The 23919-nt window shown below is 41.4% G+C and overlaps 1 pseudogene; it reads right to left on the reverse strand.

Annotated features, from left to right (window-relative positions):
- LOC114625406 overlaps positions 1 to 23919 on the reverse strand; it is a 76467-nt pseudogene that overhangs the window by 18620 nt on the left and 33928 nt on the right.

Below are 23919 nucleotides of genomic sequence, written 5' to 3' on the forward strand. Positions count from 1 at the left end.
TGTTTTGTTTTGTTTTGTTTTGTTTTGTTTTGTTTTGTTTTGTTTTGTTTTCCTGGCATCTTGGATCCTGTGGACTCTAATACTTCACTACATGATCATCACATGACCTGACCCTTCTGCTATACCCTCCAGACTCCTGCCTTTCTGGCTGCTCAGTCTCCTTGACTCATTTCTCAAAAGCACCTCAATTCTCTCTATAAAGAAACATTTCACCAGGTTTCTAAAAGTTCTATCTTCACTGTGGGCCTGCTTAACTCACAGCAACTTAAAGGAAAATTCCATGGTCATCTTTTCCAACTCTTTCTTCTCCTTGTACTTGGCTCTGATACTTCTGTGGGCACTTGGTAACTTAATATTATGGATGCAGATGTATGTTCTTTATTACCAACCACAAAATATCAATGTTAATGCTACCAACACCATGCAAAGGCCACAGCATTCAGCAGATTCATTCTTGGGTATATAAACGAAAGAACGTGGGTACCCGTGTACACTAATATCCACATTGGTACTATTTAGAACAGCCCAAAGGTGTAATCAAGCCAAATGTGCAACAGAATGTGCTCCCATACAATGGGATGTAAGTTTGCCATTATAAGAAATGGCATTCTGGCCAAGTAGTGGTGGTGCACACCTTTAATCCAGAACTTGGGAGGCAGAGGCAGGTGGATATCTGTGAGTTTGAGGTCTGCCTGGTCCACAGAGTGAGTTACAGAATGGCCAGGAATATACAGAGAAACCCTCTCTTGAATAAGAAGAAAGAAAGAAAGAAAGAAAGAAAGAAAGAAAGAAAGAAAGAAAGAAAGAAAGGAAGGAAGGAAGGAAGGAAGGAAGGAAGGAAGGAAGGAAGAAAGAAAGAAAGAAAGAAAGAAAGAAAGAAAGAAAGAAAGAAAGAAAGAAAGGGTATTCTAATATGTCAAGGTTCCTGTTTCTGAAAACAGAATAGGAAAAATAAACAACAGAAAAGATGGGACTTTCACATGGCAGACAGTGGGACCCCTAAGCTCAGGCCTTTCCAACACCCTAATTCCTCCAATTTCTTTCACAGAGCAGCACAACTATAACAAATCTCAACTCTAAAGAACTGTACACTATCACTCTTCCAACAGTATAGTGTCTCTGTATTTGTCTGGGAGTTAAATGGATCTTTCAGGATCAAACACTTGATTCACATAAAAAGCAAGGTTCATAGCTGGGCAGGATTACAGTCTGCTGCTTTTATTCTTTCTGTAATTTCTTTCTACTGTGCTAGGAAATACTGAGGGGAGGAGAGGAATGTGATTTTTTTTCTTTACTAAAATTGGCTCCAGTAAATTGTCATTATATTCTGCAAACCTCAAAATTTAAAAGATACCATGAACACTTATTGTGGATCTCCCTGCTCTCGTGATCAACTCACAAGGGCAGGGGGAATAGAGACATTGAGGGGATTCAGAAGCCCGGTGAGGATGTATGGTGAATAACCACACAAGGACCACCTATCAGGAGACAGATCAACTTTATTTACGGTGATTAAAGGATTATAAAGTTTTAGAGGACTGAGGGTAGGAACATCAAGGATAGGCAAAAGTCAATTGCTAGAGGCTTACTTACCTGGAATGCCTCATTAGCACTGGGAAGCATTTCAGGAATCTCAGGTACTGAAAATTTTGTTATCAGGAGAAAGGAAATTGATCCTGTAATCTAATTGAGCCTATGTGACATTCCTCAGGTGTGTAGCTTAGAATTCCCCAGACAAGGTCAGAGAAGGAAAAGCCCTGCCAATGAAGGGAGTCTCCATATTGCATGGAGCCCAGAGGCTATCTGGTCTAGTCATGGTGGATTTCAACCTTAAATTAGCTGAGTTTTCCCACAACTTACAGAAATGTCCTTCAATGTACAGACTAATTTCTTTACTATATAATCATCTTATCATGTTTAGTATATGAGTTTAAAAATCACTTTCTGCTGGGCAGTGGTGGTGCACGCCTTTTGTCCCAGCACTTGGGAGGCAGTGGCAGGTGGATTTCTGAGTTCAAGGACAGCCTGGTCTACAGAGTGACTTCCAGGACAGCCAGGGCTACACAGAGAAACACTGTCTCAAAAAAAACAAAAAAAAAATCACTTTCTACTGAAGTAAATGACAGTATCAGACAATGGTCAACACTCCATCTTAAACACAGACAAGAAAAGTACATAAACTGCAGTAGCAGCCTACTTTGGCTTGCTTTAGTGTGAAACAGGGATAGAAACAAAATCTCCTGATTCTTAGAATCCAGAATTCTTTTCCCAGATACTTTTGGGAACAAGTTCCATGTAGGGACCAAGATTAGGTTTCTTGGCCAAGGTCAAAGTGACAGCTCAGAAGTATGGGAACATCTGAAGTAAGAGATAATGTGCTCAGAACAAGATAATTCAGAACTAAGAGGCATTCGAAAACTGTCTTAGTTACTTTTCTATTGCTTTGAAGAGACATCATGACTGTTAGTACTCTGTCTAAACTCCACCTCCACAGTTATTGGCAACACCCAGGTATGCTCCTCCCCACAGTTACCTGGCAACAGCCAGGTAGGCATGCCCACTGTAAAAGGGGCTGCTTGCCTCCTCCTCTCTCTCTTACTCTCTTATTCTCTTGCCTCTAGCTTTTCTCTGTCCCCTTGCCCTTACCCCCTTCCCTTCTCCCTCTCTCCATGTGGTCATGGCCGGCCTCCACTTCTCTCCTCTCTCTCTCCTCTTTCTCTACCATCTTCTCCCATTTCTCTCCCTACCTTTGCCCTCTGCCTTGAATAAACCCCCTCCCCTTTGGAACCGTTTGGTCTGGTGTTGTCTGTTCTAACCTGCGAGCCAAAGTCTAACGTTGGTGCCAAAACCTGGGATATGAAGACTTCAGGAACCACGAGACCCATGCATCCACCTGCTGCTGTGAAGCTGCTGTGACCATACAAAACTAATGCCATGTATCCTGCTGCGACCCCATTGCCGCCACTGCCACCACTACACCACATGTACTTCATCTGCTGCTACCTGCCATCACCAACCATGTGAATTTCCACCACTGCTGCAGACCAACTCCATCCACCGCTGAGAGGCTCGCAAAACTTCCATCATGTGAGCTGTGCCGCTGCGGCCCCATCTGGTGCTCTGACACACGGGCTGGGTAGCAAGACAGGGAAACAGACCTCACGGTTCCACCTTTTCTGATACCAGACTGCACTAGCCCACAAACACACACTGGTGTATTAATTGGTAAGGAGTTTCTAATTGGCGGGAGGAACCCTAGACACCCAGTTAGGGTCTGGCCAGCCTTCCCTGGGCTAAGGGGTTGGCTTTTCATTGCCCTAGTCCATATGACTGGCCTCTAGCTGAACTACGACCTAGGACATTGGCCACTGGGTGATTTCCCTCTCAGAAATAGCTCCCAGCCCCACCACCACCACCACCACCACAAGCTCTTGCAGCTGCTGGAAATCCTGGTACTAGGTGGGCTATTTTCTGCCAGACTAGATCCTCGGAGGCCCCTAGATATTCTCGTGAGGACCTGATTATCTAGCCTGAGCCTGCTTTTTCATTGCCAGCTTTTCTTTCAGGACACCAACTGATAGCTCAGTAACAACCACATCACCAAATGGGTACCACATTGTCTTTGACTATACCCACAGACACCCCACTAGGTTGTCTACTGAAAAACTTCAATCTCTAAAATTAACGCCTGATTTGAGGCCTTCCAAATTGATACACTTCTGCAATAAGGTCTGGATTTGATACCCTCTAGATAATGGACTACAGTAGCCACTTAATGGCATGCTAGACCCAATTATTTTAAGGGGTCTTAACACATACTTCCAGCAGTCTGGTAAATGGAAACAAATGCCCTATGTTCGAACGTTCATCTACCTTCATTATATTCCTTCCGTGTGTTCTGTCTGTTCCCCACCCCAGGTTCTCTTAGCCATGAAACCTGTTCAACCCCACATCTCTTTATAATTTTTTAATTAAACCAAAACGGGGGAATTGCTGAGACTCTTGCGGATGTCTGCAGGTTTACATCAGACCAGCTAGACTTGCTTCCCCACGTGCACAACCACCTGCTTGGCTACCCGAGCATGTGAGAGAGGCATTCCTTCTCTCTCTCTGCCCGGGACCTGTAAAGTGAGTGCTAGCAGTGCCTTCCACTACAAAAACAACTAACATGAACGTTACTGTGATATGGGACATGCTTGCTTTTCCTTGCCCACTGCAAATTCTAGCCACCAGAGACACTGGGCAGTGACTTCCAGCACTAGCAGGAAGTCCCGCCCTGCTGTTGCTGTCACCCAACTCCCCACCAGCCATACGATCCAGCTTTCTTATTCTGGTCCTAGCCAAATATTTCTTTGCTAATACAAAAATGTGCTTTTCTCTACCTACACAACCCGCCAAAGTTACTTAAGACAAGATAGGAAAGGCTCTGTCTTGACAGATTTTTACTACTGCTATTAAATTCTATTCAGTTACAACCAATCCTTATGGCTCTCAATCTTGTCACAAGTCTGCTGATAGTATTTTTTAAGCTTTTGGGCGACAGAATTCCCAAAGCCTCTAACAGTTAAACCAAGATGGTTTCAGAAGACTTGGGCACCAGACACCTAGAAGATACAGCCTGGACTGTATGTGATGATATAGTCACTAACAAACACAGTGGGCTAGACTGGATGCTCTGAGTCAAATGACTTAGCTAAGTCAAACCAAGGTAAGTCATTTCTCATGTCACGTGTATCCATTCCACAGAAAAAAAGCCCTGCATCTTCTGCGCTTGGAAGCCAGACTTCACCCAAGAGACTATGGAGACCACGGGAACTGTTGGCTAGTGGACTCTGTCATTTTTTAAAAATAATATATAAGTGATAGATTATTGTTTACTCTTTCTCAGACTTCTGACTACATTGACAGCTAAGCTTTCACAGACATTATCTGTTATCTCATTACCTAAACTCAGTTGCCATCAATTAAATGCTCCGTATTCTCTCTTCTTGCTATGACTCTGCCCTAATATTATCTGAGTTCTTATAAACTTGCCTAACTAATAAAACATTCCACTATATGATCCAACAAAGGCTCATCTTAAAGACTGCTCGTGTTGTTAACTCATGCTGTTATCTCTTTTGTAAACTTATAAGCTACAGGAAACCCACTCAGATCTACCTCTCATGGATCAAATAGATGCCATCCAGATCTTGTCAAGTCCAGGCACATCCAAAACAGCTCCAGAGAAGCAACCTCCAGATGCTCCATCTCCTGTCGCACACAGCTTCTTCTACTGGATCTGTTCCTTCTGACCTATTCTCAGATGGCTCTATAGACCCTGAACAGCAGAAAACAGCAAAGTCTCCTAAGACCAGACAAATATCCCCCATATCCATTCTTCTAGGTTCTCCCTAAAGACATGTCACTCCCTAATGCCAGCAGGAAGTAGCCAGATATCACAACAACCCTATTCCTGCTTCACTGTCACCTCTTTCTAAGTTTTCTCTTTTAATTAAACCAAAATGGGGGAATGTTAGTATTCTGTCTAAACTCCACCTCCATACTTATTGGCAACACCCAGGTATGCTCCTCCCCACAGTTACCTGGCAACAGCCAGGTAGGCATGCCCACTATAAAAGGGGCTGCTTGCCTCCTCCTCTCTCTCTCTCTTACTCTCTTACTCTCTTGCCTCTAGCTTCTCCTTGCCCTTCCTCCCTTCCCTTCCCCCTCTCTCCACGTGGTCATGGCCAGTCTCCATTTCTCTCCTCTTTCTCCACCATCTTCTCCCATTTCTCTCCCTACCTTTGCCCTCTGCCCCGAATAGACCTCCTCCCCTTTGGAACCATTTGGTCTGGTGTTGTCTGTTCTAACCTGCGAGCCAAAGTCTAACAATGACCATGGCAACTTTTATAAAGGAAACATTTAATTGGCCCTTGCTTATACTTTCAGAGGTTTAGTCCATGGGAAGCATGGTGGCCCACAGGCAAACATGGTGCTGGAAAAGTAGAACCCACAGGCAGCAAGAAGACCAGACTCTGGACTTGGAGTGGGCTTTTTGAAACCTCAAAGCCTATCCCTTATGACACACATCCTCTAATGAAGCCATACCTCCTAATCCTTCCCCAAACAGTTCCACCAACTAGAGATCAATAATTCAAATTGAGCCTATGGGAGCTATTCTCATTCAATAGCTCACCACCACAGAGCCTTAATATTATAGGCTGGATCTGTTCCTACCAGCATGGGCACAGCTACAAGCTGTGCTGAGATGTCTCCTTAGCTGCAGGTTAATTGTGGAGGTACAAATTAGGCAAAACAGGTGGGCCTAGGACCACCTTTGCCATCAGTGTCCAGTAGTTGAAACCAAAATAACCAAAATGTTCAAAATAATAGAAATGTCTTAGATGACATTCCTATTATTAGGAAGACATCCATGTGGAATGGGGCACAAGTATGTGACTAGGACCAAGAGCCAGATACTGACAAGATTCTGGATCATATTTCAAAAAAGTGAGTAAGATACATTGAGGCTTCAGTAGCAGCTCAGAATAGTTACCCCGGCACTGTGGAAAGAGAAACACAAGAACTGTGAAAGGTATAGAACTAAAGGTCTACTTTAGAAACAGAATAGCAATTTCAGTATAGAAACTAGCTACCAGGTTAAGAGTTGGGGGATCTTTTGGGAGTGCTTCTGACTATAACAGAGAAACAACTAACAACGGTTTAAAGCATGAATTAAGTCCAGGGAGAAGCAGAGCTAGGATTTTATTTTATTAACTTTTTCAGAGAGTGTCTTTTTATGTACCCTTTATTGGCCTGGAACTGGTATTATGGCTAAGGCTAGTATCATACTTGCTACGATTCTCTTTCCTCATCCTCCTAAAATCTAGGATCATGGGCACGAGCCACTATGATTTACTTAGGGTTCTCTCTCTGTCTTTCTGTGTCTGTATTTCTCTGTGTGTCTGTCTGTCTCTCTCTCTCTCTCTCTCTCTCTCTCTCTCTCTCTCTCTCTCTCTGCGTGTGTGTGTGTGTGTGTGTGTGTGTGTGTGTGTGTGTGTGTTCATGTGTATGCATGTGGAAACCAGATGTCAACCTTGGGTGTCATTCTTTGGTGACCATCCACACATTGTGTTTTAAGAGAGAGACTCTCATTGGGACTTGGAGCTTACTGGCCAGGCTGGGCTGGATGGCCGACCATCAAGTCTCATAGATGTTTCTATTCTTGTCTCCATACAAATGGAATTACACAACACCTTGATTTTTTTTTTAAAAAAGCAGGGTTTCTCTGTGTAATCCTGATTGTCCTGGATCTTTCTTTGTAGACTAGGCTGGGCTCAAACTCACAAAAATCTGCCTGCCTCTTCCTCCCAAGTACTTGGATTAAAGGCATGCACCACCACTAAATAGTATGCCTTGATGTTTGTGTGAGTCTTAGGAATCAAAGACAGCCCTATGGTTGTGTAAGCCTCAATCCTACATTCGTTTGAGCAGCTATTGAAATTTCAGAGTTTTTTTTCCATCTTTACCATCTACTATTCTTCAGGATAGTCCATTTACTACTCTAATTGGTGGCATGAACCTGGGAGAGCAGGGCCTAACACTGAGTGGACTAAAAGTCCTATACAGTAGCCAAGCTTAGTCAGAGCATCAGGCAATTTAGACTCAGCAGATTAAGAAGCATCACGTGAGTAAGGTATTCAAGCAAGGCATGTCAATCAAGGACAAACCATATATGGCAAAAACATGTTTTGCCATAGAGGCATATGAATACAAGAGCAGAAGTAAACTCACTCCTATCTGCTCACCTGAGAGAAGTATAAAAACACATTCCAAGAATAATTCCTTGTTTTGAAGAAACTGAGGCCACAAGACTTTTATTTCCTTCCAGTTCCCTCTCAAGCACTCAGAATTCTTACAAGAGTCCATTCCTGGACCATGTCTCAAGAATAGTCTTTTTTGTTCTTGGGTGAGTGCCTAATAACAAAATAGCTGCCAGGGCTATTAGCATCATTTCCTCACATTTGTGTCCCCAAGTGCAGAAAACAGGGTAGCACAGTTTGAATCTGAAATATCTCCCACAGGCTTGTGTGTTTGAATATCTACTTCCCCATCTGGTGATTCTGTTTAGGAGGCTGTAATAGGTGGAACCTATCTGGAAGTATTGAGGGCCTCCTTAGGTACTGGGATTCCATCTTGTATATATATGGTCTCTTCTTTGTAGTAAGTAACTTTGTAGTAAATTATAAGAAACAACTTAATTTCCAGAAATGGCTTCTGGCCCAGGTACCTGTATAAATTTACACCTCAATATCTTACCCTATGCTTTGTCTGCATCCAGTCCGGACTGAAACCCAGCAGTTGTTAAAGAGGCTCTGATTGGATGGTCCCCATCCAGGCCAAGTTATCAGAAAAGCTATATTAAGGGATAATAACTCACTTAAAGTGCCAGGTGTGAAAATGGTTGGAAACATACAAAATATGCATGTACCTGATTGGTTGCCTCTACCCTTGCTCCTACCCCACCTAATTTGTGGCTTTTGCTTTAAAAGTTTGCTCTTTCCTGCCCACCCCCTCCAGATGACATGGTTTAGATCCTGAACCCAGCCTTCTCCCTGGTAAATGAGCTTTTTGAATAAAACTTTTGTTGGCTCAGACTTGGTTTTCATAGTGGATTATTCCCAAATTCTCGGACCCTAACAGAAGTATGTCACTGGGGATGAGTCAGTATGGATTATATCCCAGGAGTCGTGTCATGCTTCCCACCCCCTTATCTGTGCCATGTAAAGATATCCCCTTATATTCTCATCAGCATGCCTTCTGCTCCGTGACAAGCTGAAATCACTCTGAAACTGAACCAAGATAAACATTTTTCCCCCTAGATCATTTCTGCCCGCTATTTAGTCATTAGAAAAGTCACTAGACTTTCTCTTGTCCAAGGAAGTTTTTCAAACATAATTGTAAGGACATGAAGCCCAAGCTGAGTGAAGCTATGGGTGAATATGTACTGTTGACATGGGCATGGCCGTGACAAAACCCAAGGCCTCAGGTCCACGGGAAATTCCCAAAACCTATCCCCCATATGGACAGGCTCAGGACTGAGAAATCGGCCTTCTTCTAGTCCAGGTGAAAGTATTTACAAATGAGTGATTAGCATGTGAAAAAAATACCTAACTGTGGCTTCCTCCTCCCCCTTCCCCGGATGTTTAGGACCTAAGACTACTTACCTACAGAGACCTCCTACTGAGAGGCGCTAACAATACTCCCACCTCCTATCTTCTGCTTCCCTGATGTATATAACAAATACTGCTGAGGTCACAGGATGTAGAGGAAGTCCGTGCAACTCCATCAGAGCATGCATCATGCACCTGACCCCAAATTTTTTTGTACCTGTGTCTGTTATGTCTTCACTCTCTCACTACTCCTATCAGGGTTCCAGATACAAGCTCTGAAGGTTATAGCACATAGGCAAAAACAGTTTTCTGCTCATAGAGACAATAGGAAACATATGGATGAAGTCGGGGGGAGGGAGCACTATCCTTTTTTTTTTTTTTTTTTTTTGATCTCCCTAGATCTGAAGCTCTGTGACCATAGTTTATAGTGGCATTCATCATTCATTGAGCTGTAAGGACTACTCTATCTGACCAGGGACTTGCTGTGTTTATAGAAGCCTAAATAGGGTGTCTATTCCAAATATTTGTGATAAAAGTGGACGATGTACTTAGGGTACTCTTGGCCAGGCAAGATCACATATGGCCTATGTTATGATGGAGTTGTCACTTGGGTTATACTTACCACTGCCATGTAATGTAGTCTTTGTGAACTTTTAAAAATATATAAACAAAGCATCTTGCTTCTGCAGTTACTTCAGAGAGGTTTTATGGCTGCTTGCCTAATGCTGACATGCAATAACTCTTTTTTTTTAACTATTTATTTATTTATTATATGTAAGTACACTGTACCTATCTTCACACACCCCACAAGAGGGCATCAGATATTATTGCAGATGGTTGTGAGCCACCATGTGGTTGCTGGGATTTGAACTCATGATCTCTGGAAGAGCAAGCAGTCAGTGCTCTTAACCACTGAGCCATCTCACCAGCCCCCAACATGCAATAACTCTTAACTCTTGCAGTTATTTCATACCAATACCTGAAACAGAAAGCTTTCTCCAGTCAGTTTTAATTACAGGTGGGTTTTTTTTTTTTTACTTGTGAAGTAAGTACCAGATATAAAGTACACTTTAAGAATGTTTTTTATACATATAGAATTCACTCAGGATTCTTTTCAAAGATCGCTTACTACTTTATCAAACAATATCTGAGCTACGGTGAGTGGATTGTTTATGAACGATTTTTAGGTTATAATGATGAAAACGAATCTCCCTTTGATTTTAGACAAAAGCAGTGATTCTTATATAGCCAGTTATAAAAATTCTCAAATCTCAAAAATTATATTCAATCCAGGGACTGGAAGTATAATCAGTGGTAGATCACATACTTAGTACACATAAGGCCCATGGGTTGACTCCCACTGTCATAAATAAATAGCCCAAACCTGACATTTATAATTTGCTTGGGGATGGTGTATGAATCATAAAGCAGGCATGTAATATATTCAGCCAAATGATAACTCTATAATAATAAAATTCAATTCTGGAGCTGCCATTACCTCATCTCAAACTGACTCACTAATGGCTTCAATAATCACCAATGAGAACTTCATTCAACCTCTTTGAGCACTTAACACTCGACCATAAAAGATGAGCGATATAGAATTAAGACTATTCTGCTGAAACAGAAATTAAAGTTTTGGGATACGATCCAAAAGCCACTAACTTAGTTCTTTCTACGCTGATTAAGGATAAATGCTGGTCTTCAGTAAGATGATGAACCACAGGGAAAAAAACGGCAACCTCCTGGCTCTGATGTTCCAGTTAGCCAGGTTGTTTAGATCCACAGAGATGTGCCACCCAGACTCATGGAAAATGAATATTGGCAGCGGCATTCTAAACAAGCCAAAGTGTAGTTTCTGGGTGGAGCGATGGGTAACATGCTCTCTTCAAGACAGCCTGTCTGCAAGATACAGAAATCTAGCAGTAATCTGAATAGGCAACAATTCCAGGACTTACAGACAGAAAAGAGTATTTGCCAACTGTGTCTTTCACAGCTGTGTGCTGTTCTAGTACTTCCGGCTACTGAGGCAGAAGGGAGAGAAAGATCATAAGCCAGGAGAGAAGTGCTAGAAGGAGGAGACGGAGACTAATTAAGAGAAGAGAAATGTAATTTACCACAAGGAATGAAATTCTCTCTCATAACGGCGTTGAGATTTTTTTTAAACTTCCCCTTACAACAGTGCTACCTAGCGAGTTGTGTGTGGTATATGTGTTGTATATGCATGTGCATTTTGGAGGCCTAAGGTCAATGTTGGGCCTAAATCACTCTCTGCCCTTATATTTTGAGACAAAGTCTCTCACTGAACATAATGCTCAATTCAGCTAGCCTGACTGGCCAATGCTTCAGCAATTTGTCTCCACTCCCTATCCCAAGGCTGAGGTTACAGGAGCATGCTGCCACCTCCAGCTTTTTATGTGGATGTGGGGGGACCTGAACTCATGTCCTCTTGCTTTGTGTGGCAAGCACTTTACAAACTGTGTCATTTCCCCAGCTACTAACAGACTTTTTTTTAAATCTATTTTATTTTTAACGATGTACATACTGGGGAGGGAGATTAAGTGCGCATGCATGCAGGTGCCCACAGAGGCCACAAGAGGGTGCCAGATACTCTAGAGCTGGAGTTAAAGACAGTTGTGAGCTGTCCATCATGGATACTATGGCCCAAACTCACCCTCTGGAAGAGCAGCCAGTGTTCTTAATTGCTGAGCCATTTCTCCGTCCCCATCCTAACAATCCCTTAATGGTGGATGCTTCACCTCACTTCCTAGAGCTTATTTTCATAAGCAATAAAATAAAGGGACTGGATTCTATGATTCTGGAAGTATCTTCAAGCTTGGGGTGAGAGGGCCTATACTATGCTACCTTTTTATTTCTTCTAAAACCATGTCTGACTCTATCAAAAAGTACCTTATTTGAGCTAGTACATTTAAAAAGATGATATTTCAGCTGGCATTCTACATTTGAATTCTAGAACACAGACGATTTTAGTCACTCTAATCTCAATTCTTCCACAGAGAGTTGATAGCAAATTTCATGCTTGAAGGTACATCTGGATTGGAAAAGAAAGAATTTGTTGCATACGATTAATGCCCATAGCCCAGTGTGATCTAATTCTTTCTTGGGATCCATTTGAGAAAGACTGCAATTGTCCTGTGCTTCTTTTATTTGGATTTGAAAGAGCTTGGCTCAGTCCTTCCTAAACCTTCTGAGGAAGTTCATGCCTTGCTCAAATGTCTGCATAGTCCTAGGAGCCCCTGATTCCTGACCTCTTCTTGCTAAGATTTCTGGCTCTGTCCAGGTAGGAGATGCAGCCTTGCTTCTTCCATCTCATCCAGGGAAAACAGCTATCTTCAAAGCAAAACAACAACAACAACAAAAACCAACTCTAGATTATTACAATAATTAAGATAGAGAAAACAAAATATTTCCTTAACCCTTTGTTCCTTCAAGGTTTAATCCCAATGGTTTTGGTTTTGGATCTGGGACAAGTGACTGAGGTACATATTTTACACACCAAAGCAGACCTGGCCTCCAGGTTCTCCCAGCATCCCTCAGTCGATACCTGGGATATCCTGCCCCAAACCCTAAATTTTCTAGCCCATGGGCTGGGCTGCCCTTCTCCCAGAGGCTCCTCTCTTATAATCCAGACATTTTGGTCCCTCTTCCTCTTCTCCTCTCTTTGCATGGGTGCACCTCCTTCTCCCTTTCTCTCTCCTTCCCTTAACCCCTCCTTCTCCATGGTGATTTCCCTGGCCTCTGTCCTTGGAGCCAGTGAACTGCGCCCACGTGAGAGTAGCTTTTCAATAAACCTGCCTTTAATATAATTTAATCTGGCTCAAATTGGCTTATTTCACCAACAGCAGAGAAATAACCTATTGGTAACTGGAATCTTTTCCCTAATGAACATGTTGGTCTCTGTGTTTTCTTTTCCTTTTTATTTACCATTCTGAGAGCCCTCGTATAGCCAAGCAAATACTCTCCCATGGTTCTACATGCCTAGCCCTCAATTTGTTTCAAAACTATTGAACTGCTTTTAGTTCTGTACTAATTTGCTCATGAATACACGCGCCTCTGTTCCTTGTGGCTGCCAACACAGTTCCTGGAAAGGGGTAGAATGGAGGAGCGTCTCATACTCTACTCTATTAATGAATAAAAAAACAATAAAACTGTGTTAAAAACTGAAGAAAATTAAAAAAAAATGGCTCTGGCTCACAGCCGCTATGTTTCCATACATATAATTTTTTTTTTTTTTTTAGTGTATGTTGCACTTCTCTCCATTTTATTGACTTTTTACCCTCATCTCTATAGTGGTTTCAGTAAAACACACTCTAAAAAGCCATAAAGGTTTATGACAAATTCTAATCACTAAGAAATCTATGCTAAAAGCCTCTACCTCCCACAAAGTTTGCTCAGGGGACATTCTTTCCTCACAAAGCCAGTCACTGGCCATGTTGCCCATCTGCCCTTTCTGTCTGTCAGCGTCAGCCTCACTTTTACCCTAGTCACAGTTGCTCTCTAGCTTTCTTCTCCACCATCTGTTTTCTCTATCTACACCCTCTCCACAGATTCCCATCAAGTTTTGTGTAAGCAATTCTGCCTGTATCTTTGTTGACTCCCTTCGTTCAGTGTCTAAAGGCTTCATCTTCCATCTCCCCAAAAGCTCATTGAAAGACTTTAGAGCCTTCTTGGTATTATCAAAATTGTGCCTTGATCTGATAGCCTAAAGCAAACCATTTGATACCGTTGTAAATATTCTTTCTCAGCTGCTTTGACCACCCCTTAGAAATTCTGTGCCAAATTTCTTTTCCATGACCTTAGCCTCTCAGGATCTGGGAACTGAGCTTCCTGTCTGTTTCAGTTCTCTCCATTTTGCATACAAACAACTCCAGAACCTGCTGGCTTAAAATAGTAGCAATGCCATTTTCTTTCACATTCAGTGAATGGGTCTTCTGTCCCCTTTGTCATCTGGAGTTGCAGTTATCTGGCTTCCTTGGTAAATTCTGACTGTCTAATAGGATCACTGACCTGTATACCTTAGCTCTCCTTCATATGGCTTCTCAATATGCTGTCTCTCAGCACAGTGACTGGCTTATGAGAAGAAGATATGGAAAACAAACACACTCAGAGAAGGGTGTCTTAACCTCCAGTGTCCTTGATGAGAGTGATAGATTAGTTTTAATTGTTAACGGGAAACAATCTAGAATCACTTGGGAAGAGAGTCTTGATAAGGATTTGTCTGGATTGTGATGGTTGGTGAGCATACCTGTGAAGAATTTTCTAAGAAGCTTAAGTGAGATGGGAAGGCCCCACCCGGAATGTGGGCAACACCTTTTCTTGAACTGCACCCTAGACTGAGTTAAGGCAAGAACCAGATGAGCACTAGCTAGCACACATGCATTGATGTGTTCATTCTCTCTCTTGACTTTGATGTTACTAGCTGTTTCAAGTTCCTCCCACCTTGACATCCTTGCAAGAATGAACTGAAACCTGGGACTGTGGGGTGGAATAATGAACCTTTTCTCTCCTGCGTAGCTTTGTCAGGGGATTTTGTCAGAACCAGATATAAAACTAAGACAATGACTAAACTAGAAAGAATCCCACCCAGATTGTCAACATAAAGCCAGATATGAGGCAGATTAGAGTATCCAGGGAAAATAAGTCCTACCTGGATACAATGGGATATACATGATGGAAGGAAAAAGGCTGTTGTAACCATCTGTGGAGACCAACTAACCTTCTCTCTGTCAATCCTCAATACTCAGTAATTGCTTTTCTACTACCTGCTGTCTGGTCATTAAGATTTGAGAAGAATCTCCTAATTATTTGAAAGGGGCTTGTCATTTTAGATCTTGGGCTATTCAAAAACAGGCATATTCTACTAGCATTTACCTTCTCAACCAACCTTTTAGGGTTGAAGACCTCTTTGTAAAATTCCTAGAATCCTTCCCCCTTCTTTTATTCTTATTTTCAAACCCTGATTACACGATTGAAGATTCCATCAAACTAGAGAAACCATGCCAATTGTTTTAACGGACAAAATTGAATATAGTGATTCATCAAGAAAGCAAAAAGAAAACACTGAGATAGCTAACTATGGTAAACTGTAGTAGACAGCTACCAACCCAGGGGCTGGGAAACAAAGGGAAGAAATGAGACTTGAAAAAAAAAAACAGGGAGATCAAGCAAAGGGTGGACAGATCTCTGTTTGACTGATACTTGCTGCCTCCAAAGATATGTAGGAAATTTTGTATTACTGAGACCTGTGCCTCTGAGAAGCCCTTGAAAAGCTGACAGACTCTTTGGGAACTAAGAAAGAAAAGTTATAAGTTCTATTTTTAATTCTGAAAAATAGATGGAACTGAGTATCTATGTGTTCAGTGAAATAAGTCAGTCCCACAAAAACAAGTATGTTTTCTTTCATATATGGTAGCTGGGTGGGGGGAAGACATGAAATTAAAGAAGTGATGGAGAATGAATATTATCAAGGTACAACATAATATGCCTGTATGGAAATGTCATAATGAATCCTCCTGTACATTTAGTACATAGTAATAAGAATAAGTACTACCTGGAAAATTACGACCAATTATTGGTGGAACCAACTGCTGCTGACAAAGTGTTGATCATCTAAGGGCTGATGCTCATAGATACTGGAGGCAGTAAGAAAGTAGGCTGTGGTGGTTTGAATAAAATGGCACCATAGGCTCATAAATTTGAATTCTTAGTCACCACAGAGTGAAACTCTTTGAAAGAAATAGAAGGATTAGAAATGTGGCCTTGCTGAAGTACCTATGGATTTTGTTGAAAGAACTGTGTCACTGGAGGTGTGCTTTGACTTTTAAAAAGCCCATGCTAAGCCGAGTATCTCTTCCTCTACCTGTTTATCAGGATATAGAACTCTCAGATTCTTCTAAAGCACCATGCCTTACTGCCTAGATGCTGCCATGCTCCCAGCCAAGCAAGCCTCAAATAAATGCTTTCTTTTGTAAGACTTGCCTTGGTCATGGCATCTCTCCATGGCAATAGATCTAAGACATAGTCCTTTGTCCTTTCTTCAGCCTTGTAAGCTATCTCTAGTACTCTTCTAGGTAAAGCCTAATTGGGACAGCTAGCAACACAGAAACATCATTTGCAGAGTCCCCTCCTTAGTTTCTTAATCACACATATACTCTTTTACTCTGAGATGGAATAGCTTTAGTGAGCTATTTCACTTCCTTTAATGATATTTATACTTTCTTTATGGGTACTTGTAAGGGCAGAGGGTATCAAAAAAAAGTCCAAAATTCCAAATGAAGAATATAGCTCAGTGCTAGAGTACTTTCCTACCATGTGAAAGGCCAATTGTTTGATCCCCAGTGACATCCCACAGCAAAAAAGAAAAGTTAAGTCAGTGAGAATATATTTTTCAGCTGTAATCTAGGACTAGATAACTAACATTGAAGAAGGCAGCCCAGTAGTTCACACTCTGGGGTAGCTATGCAAATGTAGCTAGATAAATCTTTGATGGGTTTTGTGTGGCGTTTTGTTTTGGTGAGGATCAAACCTAGGGCTTTTATGTTCACTGAAAGGGTATCAGAAATAATTTTTTCATCTCTGCCCATACCATCTTGAACTTGCCAAATCTAATCTAATCTTGGGAGCTAAGCAGGCTTAGACCAAGTTAGTACTTGGATGGTAGAAATCATTTCTCAGGCCAGTGAGATGTCTCAGCGGGTAAAGAAACATGTAGCCAAGCCTCGGGACCAAGGTTCTATCCCTATAACCTACCTAGTGTAAGGAGAGAACCAATTCTTGCAAGTTATCCTCTGACCTCCACACACATGTCATTGGCATGCACATGCTCACATGCATGCACACAAATAAATGGTTCTTTAAATATATAAAAGGAAATAATTTCAGTCACAAGTAGAATCTGTTATATAAATGAGAATAATCTAGCATGCCCTGAATTCAGTGTCCTTAGGGACACTTACCAAACAAACCAAGGGACTCTTGAATTTATTAGATGTAGTCTTATTCTTGAGGATATTGTATTCATACAATGCCAAGCACTACCAATCCATTAGTTTTGGGTAACCACTTAGCATATATTGCTAGCAAGGGAGCAGCACATTGGGTAGAAGATACAGAGTAGCAATGTGCTAGCCTTGAAACAAAAGCCACGTGAGGGGCTCTGGGTATACAATTAATGCTCTGCTCTGTCTGGTATCCCCTGTCTTCTGGGAAGGTGCAGAAAATATAAATGGTTTACTTAGAAACACATCTCACTAAACGATTCCAACAAAATTGGTTAATGTAAGGGATTCTTATGTCACCTGTGGTTCCCAGGGTCAGTCCAAGCTCCAAAGGTTGGCATGACTACAGAGACTTGGGCCTATGATGCATAAGAAGCACAAACTCCAAGATACTATTGAGTCAGTGTTTCCTTCCCAGTCACTTTGCTTCCTACACAGAAGGCTACAACTGGGCTTCAGGGATGTGGAGAATTTGCCTGGGTTAGATTCCTCTCCTCTCAGCAGAAAATCTGAGTGTATCCAAGTCCATAATGTTACCCATAGAGTCCCTATCTCTTTTCTGGACAACCATACCTTCACCAAGCTCAGAATTCAGAGACTGAAGCTACAACTCCAAACATCTTTCTCTGTCAACTTATAAAGACTAAAACAGCCAAAAGAAAAAGAAAAAAACCACGGTGGGCTCATATGCAGGTGCAGGAAGTGTTGCTGGATGGTTGGCTCTGACTCTAGCCATTTTAGACACAACAGTTCATACTGACCATCAATTTGATGGGTACTGTGTAAAGCTTTGTGGAATTTCTTAAGATTAACAAACCTCGTACAGAACATAACAGGATATGTGATCAGCATGACCTTGCTTTGAATCATTTTTCTGTATCAGTCACTGGCAGGCATATTACAGCAACAATATAAAATAGCTGGCAGGCATGGAACAAAATGCCTACAGATATATTGGGGGGGGAGAGACATCAGCAAATTCAGAATATTGTTAAGTTTATTTTGATCTCTTAGAGAATACTGGAAAACCTTCCTAGGAAGAAGTCAGTCAGTGAGCTTAAAGCAACAGATTCTCCATTTCAGAACTGGCTGCTTTAAGTTCTTTTTTTTCCCTCTAAGTTCTTGATGCATGACAAAATGTAGGTTTGAGTTGTATTTTTTTAGAGCCTGGTTGTGGGGAGAACATACTGAACTTTCTCAATTATAGCTGACTATATATATTTCTCCCTATTAGCCAAAAGTACTGAGAATTCTTGGAGAGCCATCTGGGCCTACATTCATTTCAAAGAACTCTAAGGTAAAGGTGATGGCAGCATCACTAGTTAAGAGAAAACCTAGAAAAAGTAACACTGGGTGGGGGTGGAGATGAAAGCTTGGTCAGCAGATCATCTCCTGGTGTAAATTCCTTCCCCCTCATCATCAGTTTCTAGGGACTTTGGCCTCAAACTGATAGCTTCACCATAAGTTTCCAAAGCTTTCAGACATCTCCTTCAGATTTTGAAAATGTTGTATAAAGAAGCCACTTTTCATCTGCCAGTTCATTATCTTCTAGTTCTTTTCATCCTGCTGCAGACACCAGTATACACTCCCATCCTGTTCTTGTGTGGTATTAATTTTAGGTGTCAGCTTGATTGAAAATACCAAGAGAACTAACTGGTGAAACATTGTTTATGGGTGTATCTGTAAGGGTTTTTTTTTTCCAGAGATTTGTAAGTGAATGAAGTTGAGATCTGCCCTCAATATAAGTAGATATTATACAAAAAGCTGGGTACCTAGATTCAAAACAAAAGAAAAGAAATGTTATTTGTCTCCTAAACCTGGGGTACTCTCTTTTTCTGCCCCTGGACAACAGAGTTCCATGTTCTCTAGCCTTTAGATACTAGAATGTATACTAATAGCTTGTCATGCACCCCATCATCATCAGTTTCTAGGAACTTTGGCCTGAAACTGATAGATTTATCCTAACTAAATCTATCATACTGGAAATGCTTTCAGACACCCTCTAGTCTAGTGCTTGCAGGAGGCCTGCATTGAGAAACAACTCCTTAGCATCTATAATCATAAAAATTACTGATCCTAATAAATCCTGTCTTTTATCTATATATCCTATAGATTCTGTCTTTTGAAACACTCTGCCTCCTCACTCAGGTTGGGCTCTGTTTAGTCTCCTCTATCTGACTATTTAACAATTCCCACCTTTGAGAAATTCACTCTCCAAGTAGGTAACAAAATATGCAAAGGAGGAGACCCCAAGGCCATCATTACAATCAAGCACCTGCGTTGAAAATTCCATAGCAACTTTTGAAATCGTTGACAAATAAAGGGTCACAAAGAATGAGGTATATACATTTGGGAAGAGACTAATCATAAATCTAAAGAGTTCATCATATCCCTGCTCATGCCTTTGAAGTATACTTTATAAACACTCTTCAGAACTGTTTGCTTTAGCAGCTCAACACATAACACATGTACTCTACCCAAAGGGATTTCTTTTTTTTTTTTTTTTTTTTTTTTTTTTTTGGTTTTTCGAGACAGGGTTTCTCTGTGTAGCCCTGGCTGTCCTGGAACTCACTCTGTAGACCAGGCTGGCCTCAAACTCAGAAATCCACCTGCCTCTGCCTCCCAAGTGCTGGGATTAAAGGCGTGCGCCACCACCGCCCGGCCCCAAAGGGATTTCTGATTTCATTTGAGGAACAACTGATTCTGTGTTGCCAACCATAGCTTTAAGTCAGTCAAAAAGGTCAGAGCAAAATTTTTAACGAATCTGGTATTATACAAGAAGAAATTTAGAAAATGAAAAATAAGTGAATGTCCTATTCTGTATATGATAACCTACAATGATTGGGGCTTTGTATGATAACCTACAATGACTGGAGCTTTGTGGAGGAAATGGAAATCATTTTGCTCCTGTAATAGTGATTCCTGTTTTAATGTTTGGCCAGGATGGAATTTTCCAGGTTATTTGTGCAGTTCATTAAATATGTTATTATGTTGGCTTATGTTTTTCTTTCAATTCAAGAACCTAGGTCCTAGAAAACATTTCCGTGAAATGAATCCAAATAGTTTAGGCCTCAGAAGCAAATCCACTTTGACTAATTAACAACTAATTTTCTAAATAAAGTAAGGTTTTTTTTCTTAAATGAGAATCTAATTGTGAAAACCTGTATCCTGAAATCTAGCCAATTACAAGCATCAACATTTTAAGCCTATGCAACTTGAATTTAATTTCTCATCAGAAAAAAAGAATAATTTCTCCATCATCAAAATCTGAAATGAGATGCAAGATTCTGAACCTCAGCTGGCAATTACCTCCAGAAGTAAACAAATCCATATGCTGGGACCCTGGAAAGATTTGAGTCTCTTCCATTCCTCTTTTCCTCCCCCAACACTCCATCAGCTACTTCACACAACAACCAATGGCTTTCTAGTCCTTAATCAATTGGCCTTCTCTTCATTTTACTAGGGACTAGAAACAGCTCCTGTTCTAATGAGATTTTCTTCCTCAAATTCCAGAGAGAAAAGATTATTGTTCATATTTTTATGCAGAGCAACTAGTCAGGTGTGACTGATTGACTCTTTCAGCCTTCAAGCTAGAATTGCATAAATTGACACACTCAAAAAAAGAAAATTAGCATGTAACATCTGGGTCTCTTTTTCACTCAGAAACACATTGATTAACAATTAGTCTTCTGGCTATAAACAAATAACTTGGAGCGCTGTAGCCTACAAAGACAGAACCTGCCACTCACTCTTGGGGGACATGCTGTTTTCCCTTAGCATCCAGTCAGCTGTAAGAGCTGATCATTATTCATGATGTATCCTTTAAATTGCTGAAAACATTAGCAATCAGGTTCTTATTATAGCCACAGGGAAAAGTCTCTCTTCAAACTATAAGAGTGATCCGTAGGCTGCCTTCAAATGTAGTTTGTGGACCACAAAAGCCTAACAAAAGAAAGATTTGTATAATGAAAATACACAGCAGAAAGCGGAGAAGCCTTAAGAAAATGCATGGCTTATGCATATATCACATTTTCATAAGACTTGAAGACATTTCTATAAAGTAGAATTCTCAAAATAAATTTATTTGAACAGATTATAAAACCAAACTGTATTCTTGGCTTTTTTTTCACCTGTTCATTAAATAAAAGCAAAATGAGCACTCCTATATGCAAGGCACTACACTGGGGCTGGAGACAGGGCAGTGAAATAGTATCATTCCCAACCACAGGAAGGTCAGTTTAGGGAGAGATAGTCAATTAAACAGAAAAACACAGTGCCTTTGTAACCCAAGGCTCTGATGAAATCAAGGGCTGGAGTTTCAGCAGAACAGAGAAAGAGCTAAAACGTAACCACTTACATCTGTACTGCTGACCAGGCTCCATGGAGACTCTGCAGTGAGTAGCCGCCAGAACAGAGAGGTTGGAAGAGTGGCTAGGACAGGGAAACAGTAGAGGTGAAGGCTTGAAGAAGATAGGAAGCACATTCTACTGTTGAAACTACAAGATAACTTGACGAGAAGGATCGTGCTAGGAGAAGGCAATGAAGAGACAGACATTGCATGAGTTGAAAAATAGATTGTTGGACATGGATGCATGTACCTATAATCCTAGCAAGCTTAAAGTTGAGGCAGGAAGAGTAGCCTACATAGTGAGTTCTAGACCAGCCTAAACTGTATAGGAAGACTTCCTCAAAAAAAAATAATAAAAGGAGAGAGATTAAAACAACAACAACAACAAAAAAAAAGGAGGAGCAGATTGTGAGCAGTTTAGGGCTTGACTGTAACATCAAGAAAAAGAAAATTTGACTGGATTAAAGTATTTTCCCATTACTTTTAATTTTTGCTTTCCAAGATTTTGATTACCTACAGTCAGTAAAAATAGTAAATTTGCTCTATGTTACATGATTACCGTATTAATTCTCTTTCTTGATAGTGTACCAAATAACTGAGGTAAGTTTTATTTTTTTTTAGGGTGCAATCCACTGTGGCAGGCAGTGGGAGAAGCTCAAAGCTTCAGCAGCAGGGGCTAGAAGCTGTTTACTCATATCTAGAAAGACTAAGAAGCACAGAAAAGGAATGCTGGAGTTCAGTTGGAACTCATTTTCCTTTCATATTCATTCCAGGACCCCAAGCCGTGAGATGGGGGTTCCTCACATTGAGGGTGGGTCTTCTAGCCTCCGTTAATCCTCCATGAAAATGCCCTCACTGGTACACTCAAAGATGGGCCTCATTAATGCCCTAGTCATCATGTCCAGCCTTTTTTTTTTTTTTTTTTTTATTGGATGATTTATTTACATTTCATATGTTGTCCCCTTACCCCATCCCCACCCACCCGGGAACCCCCAATCCCCTCACACCTCCTCCTTCTTCTTTGTGGATGTAACCTCTATCTACCCCCCCACTCCCACCTCCCCACCCTCAAAACTCCCACCCCCTGGGGCGTCCAGCCTTCATGAGGTCAAGGATCTCATCTTCCATCTGTGCCCGGCAGGGCCCTCCACTCTTATATATTCAGCTAAAGCCCTGGATCCCTCCATAAGTGCTCCCAGGCTGGTGGTTTAGACCCTGGGAGCTGTGGTTGGTTGGTATTGTTGCTCTCCTCATGGGGCCACAAATCCTTTCAGCTCCTTCAGTCTTCACTCTAACTCCTCCATTGAGAACCCCATGATCACTTCAATGGCTAGTTGTGAGCATCTGCCTCTGAATATGTCAGACTCTTGAAGACCTCTGAGGAGACATCCATATCAGGCTCTTATCAGCATGCACTTCCTGTCTTCCACATCAGCATCTACCTTTGGTGACTGCACATGGGATGGATACTCAGGTGGAAAGGTCTTCAAATGGCCCCTCCTTCAGTTTCTGTCCCTCTCTTTGTCTCCATATTTGCTCCCTTGAGTATTTTGTTGCTCCTTCTAAGAAGGACCGAATCACCCCCACTTGGTCTTCATTCTTTATGGACTTCATGTGGCCTGTGAGTTGCATCTTGGGCATTTTAAGGTTCTGGGCTAATATCCAATAATCAGTGAGTGAATACCATGTGTGTTCTTTTGTGATTGGCTTACCTCACTCAGTATGATAATTTCTAGTTCCATCCATTTACCTAGGAACCTCTCAAATTCATTGTTTTTAATAGCTGAGTAATACTCCATTGTGTAAATATACCACATTTTTTTAATCCATTCCTCAGTTGAAGGACATCTGGGTTCTTTCCAGCTCCTGGCTATTATAAATAAGGCTGCTATGAACATAGTTGAGCATATGTCCTTATTATATGTTCGAGCACCTTCTGGGTATATGCCTAGGAGTGGTATAGCTGGATCCTCGGGTAATGCTATGTCCAATTTTCTGAGGAACCGCCACACTGATTTCCAAAGTGGTTGCACCATCTTGGAGTCCCACCAACAATGGAGGAGTGTTCCTCTTTCTCCACACCCTCGCCAGCATCTACTATCACCTGAGTTTTTAATCTTAGCCATTCTGACTGGTGTGAGATGGAATCTCAGGGTTGTTTTGATTTGCATTTCCCTGACGACTAAGGATGCCGAGCATTTCTTTAGGTGCTTCTCGGCCATTCGAGTTTCTTCTGTTGAAAATTCTTTGTTAAGCTCTATACCCCATTTTTTAATAGGGTAATTTGGTTGCCTGGAGTCTAATTTCTTGAGTTCTTTGTATATATTGGATATTAGCCCTCTATCAGATGAAGGATTGGTAAAGATCTTTTCCCAATTTGTTGGTTGTCGTTTTGTCC

The sequence above is a fragment of the Grammomys surdaster genome, unplaced genomic scaffold, assembly GCF_004785775.1.
Source record: "Grammomys surdaster isolate TR1022 unplaced genomic scaffold, NIH_TR_1.0 217, whole genome shotgun sequence".
In the NCBI taxonomy this organism is placed as follows: domain Eukaryota; kingdom Metazoa; phylum Chordata; class Mammalia; order Rodentia; family Muridae; genus Grammomys; species Grammomys surdaster.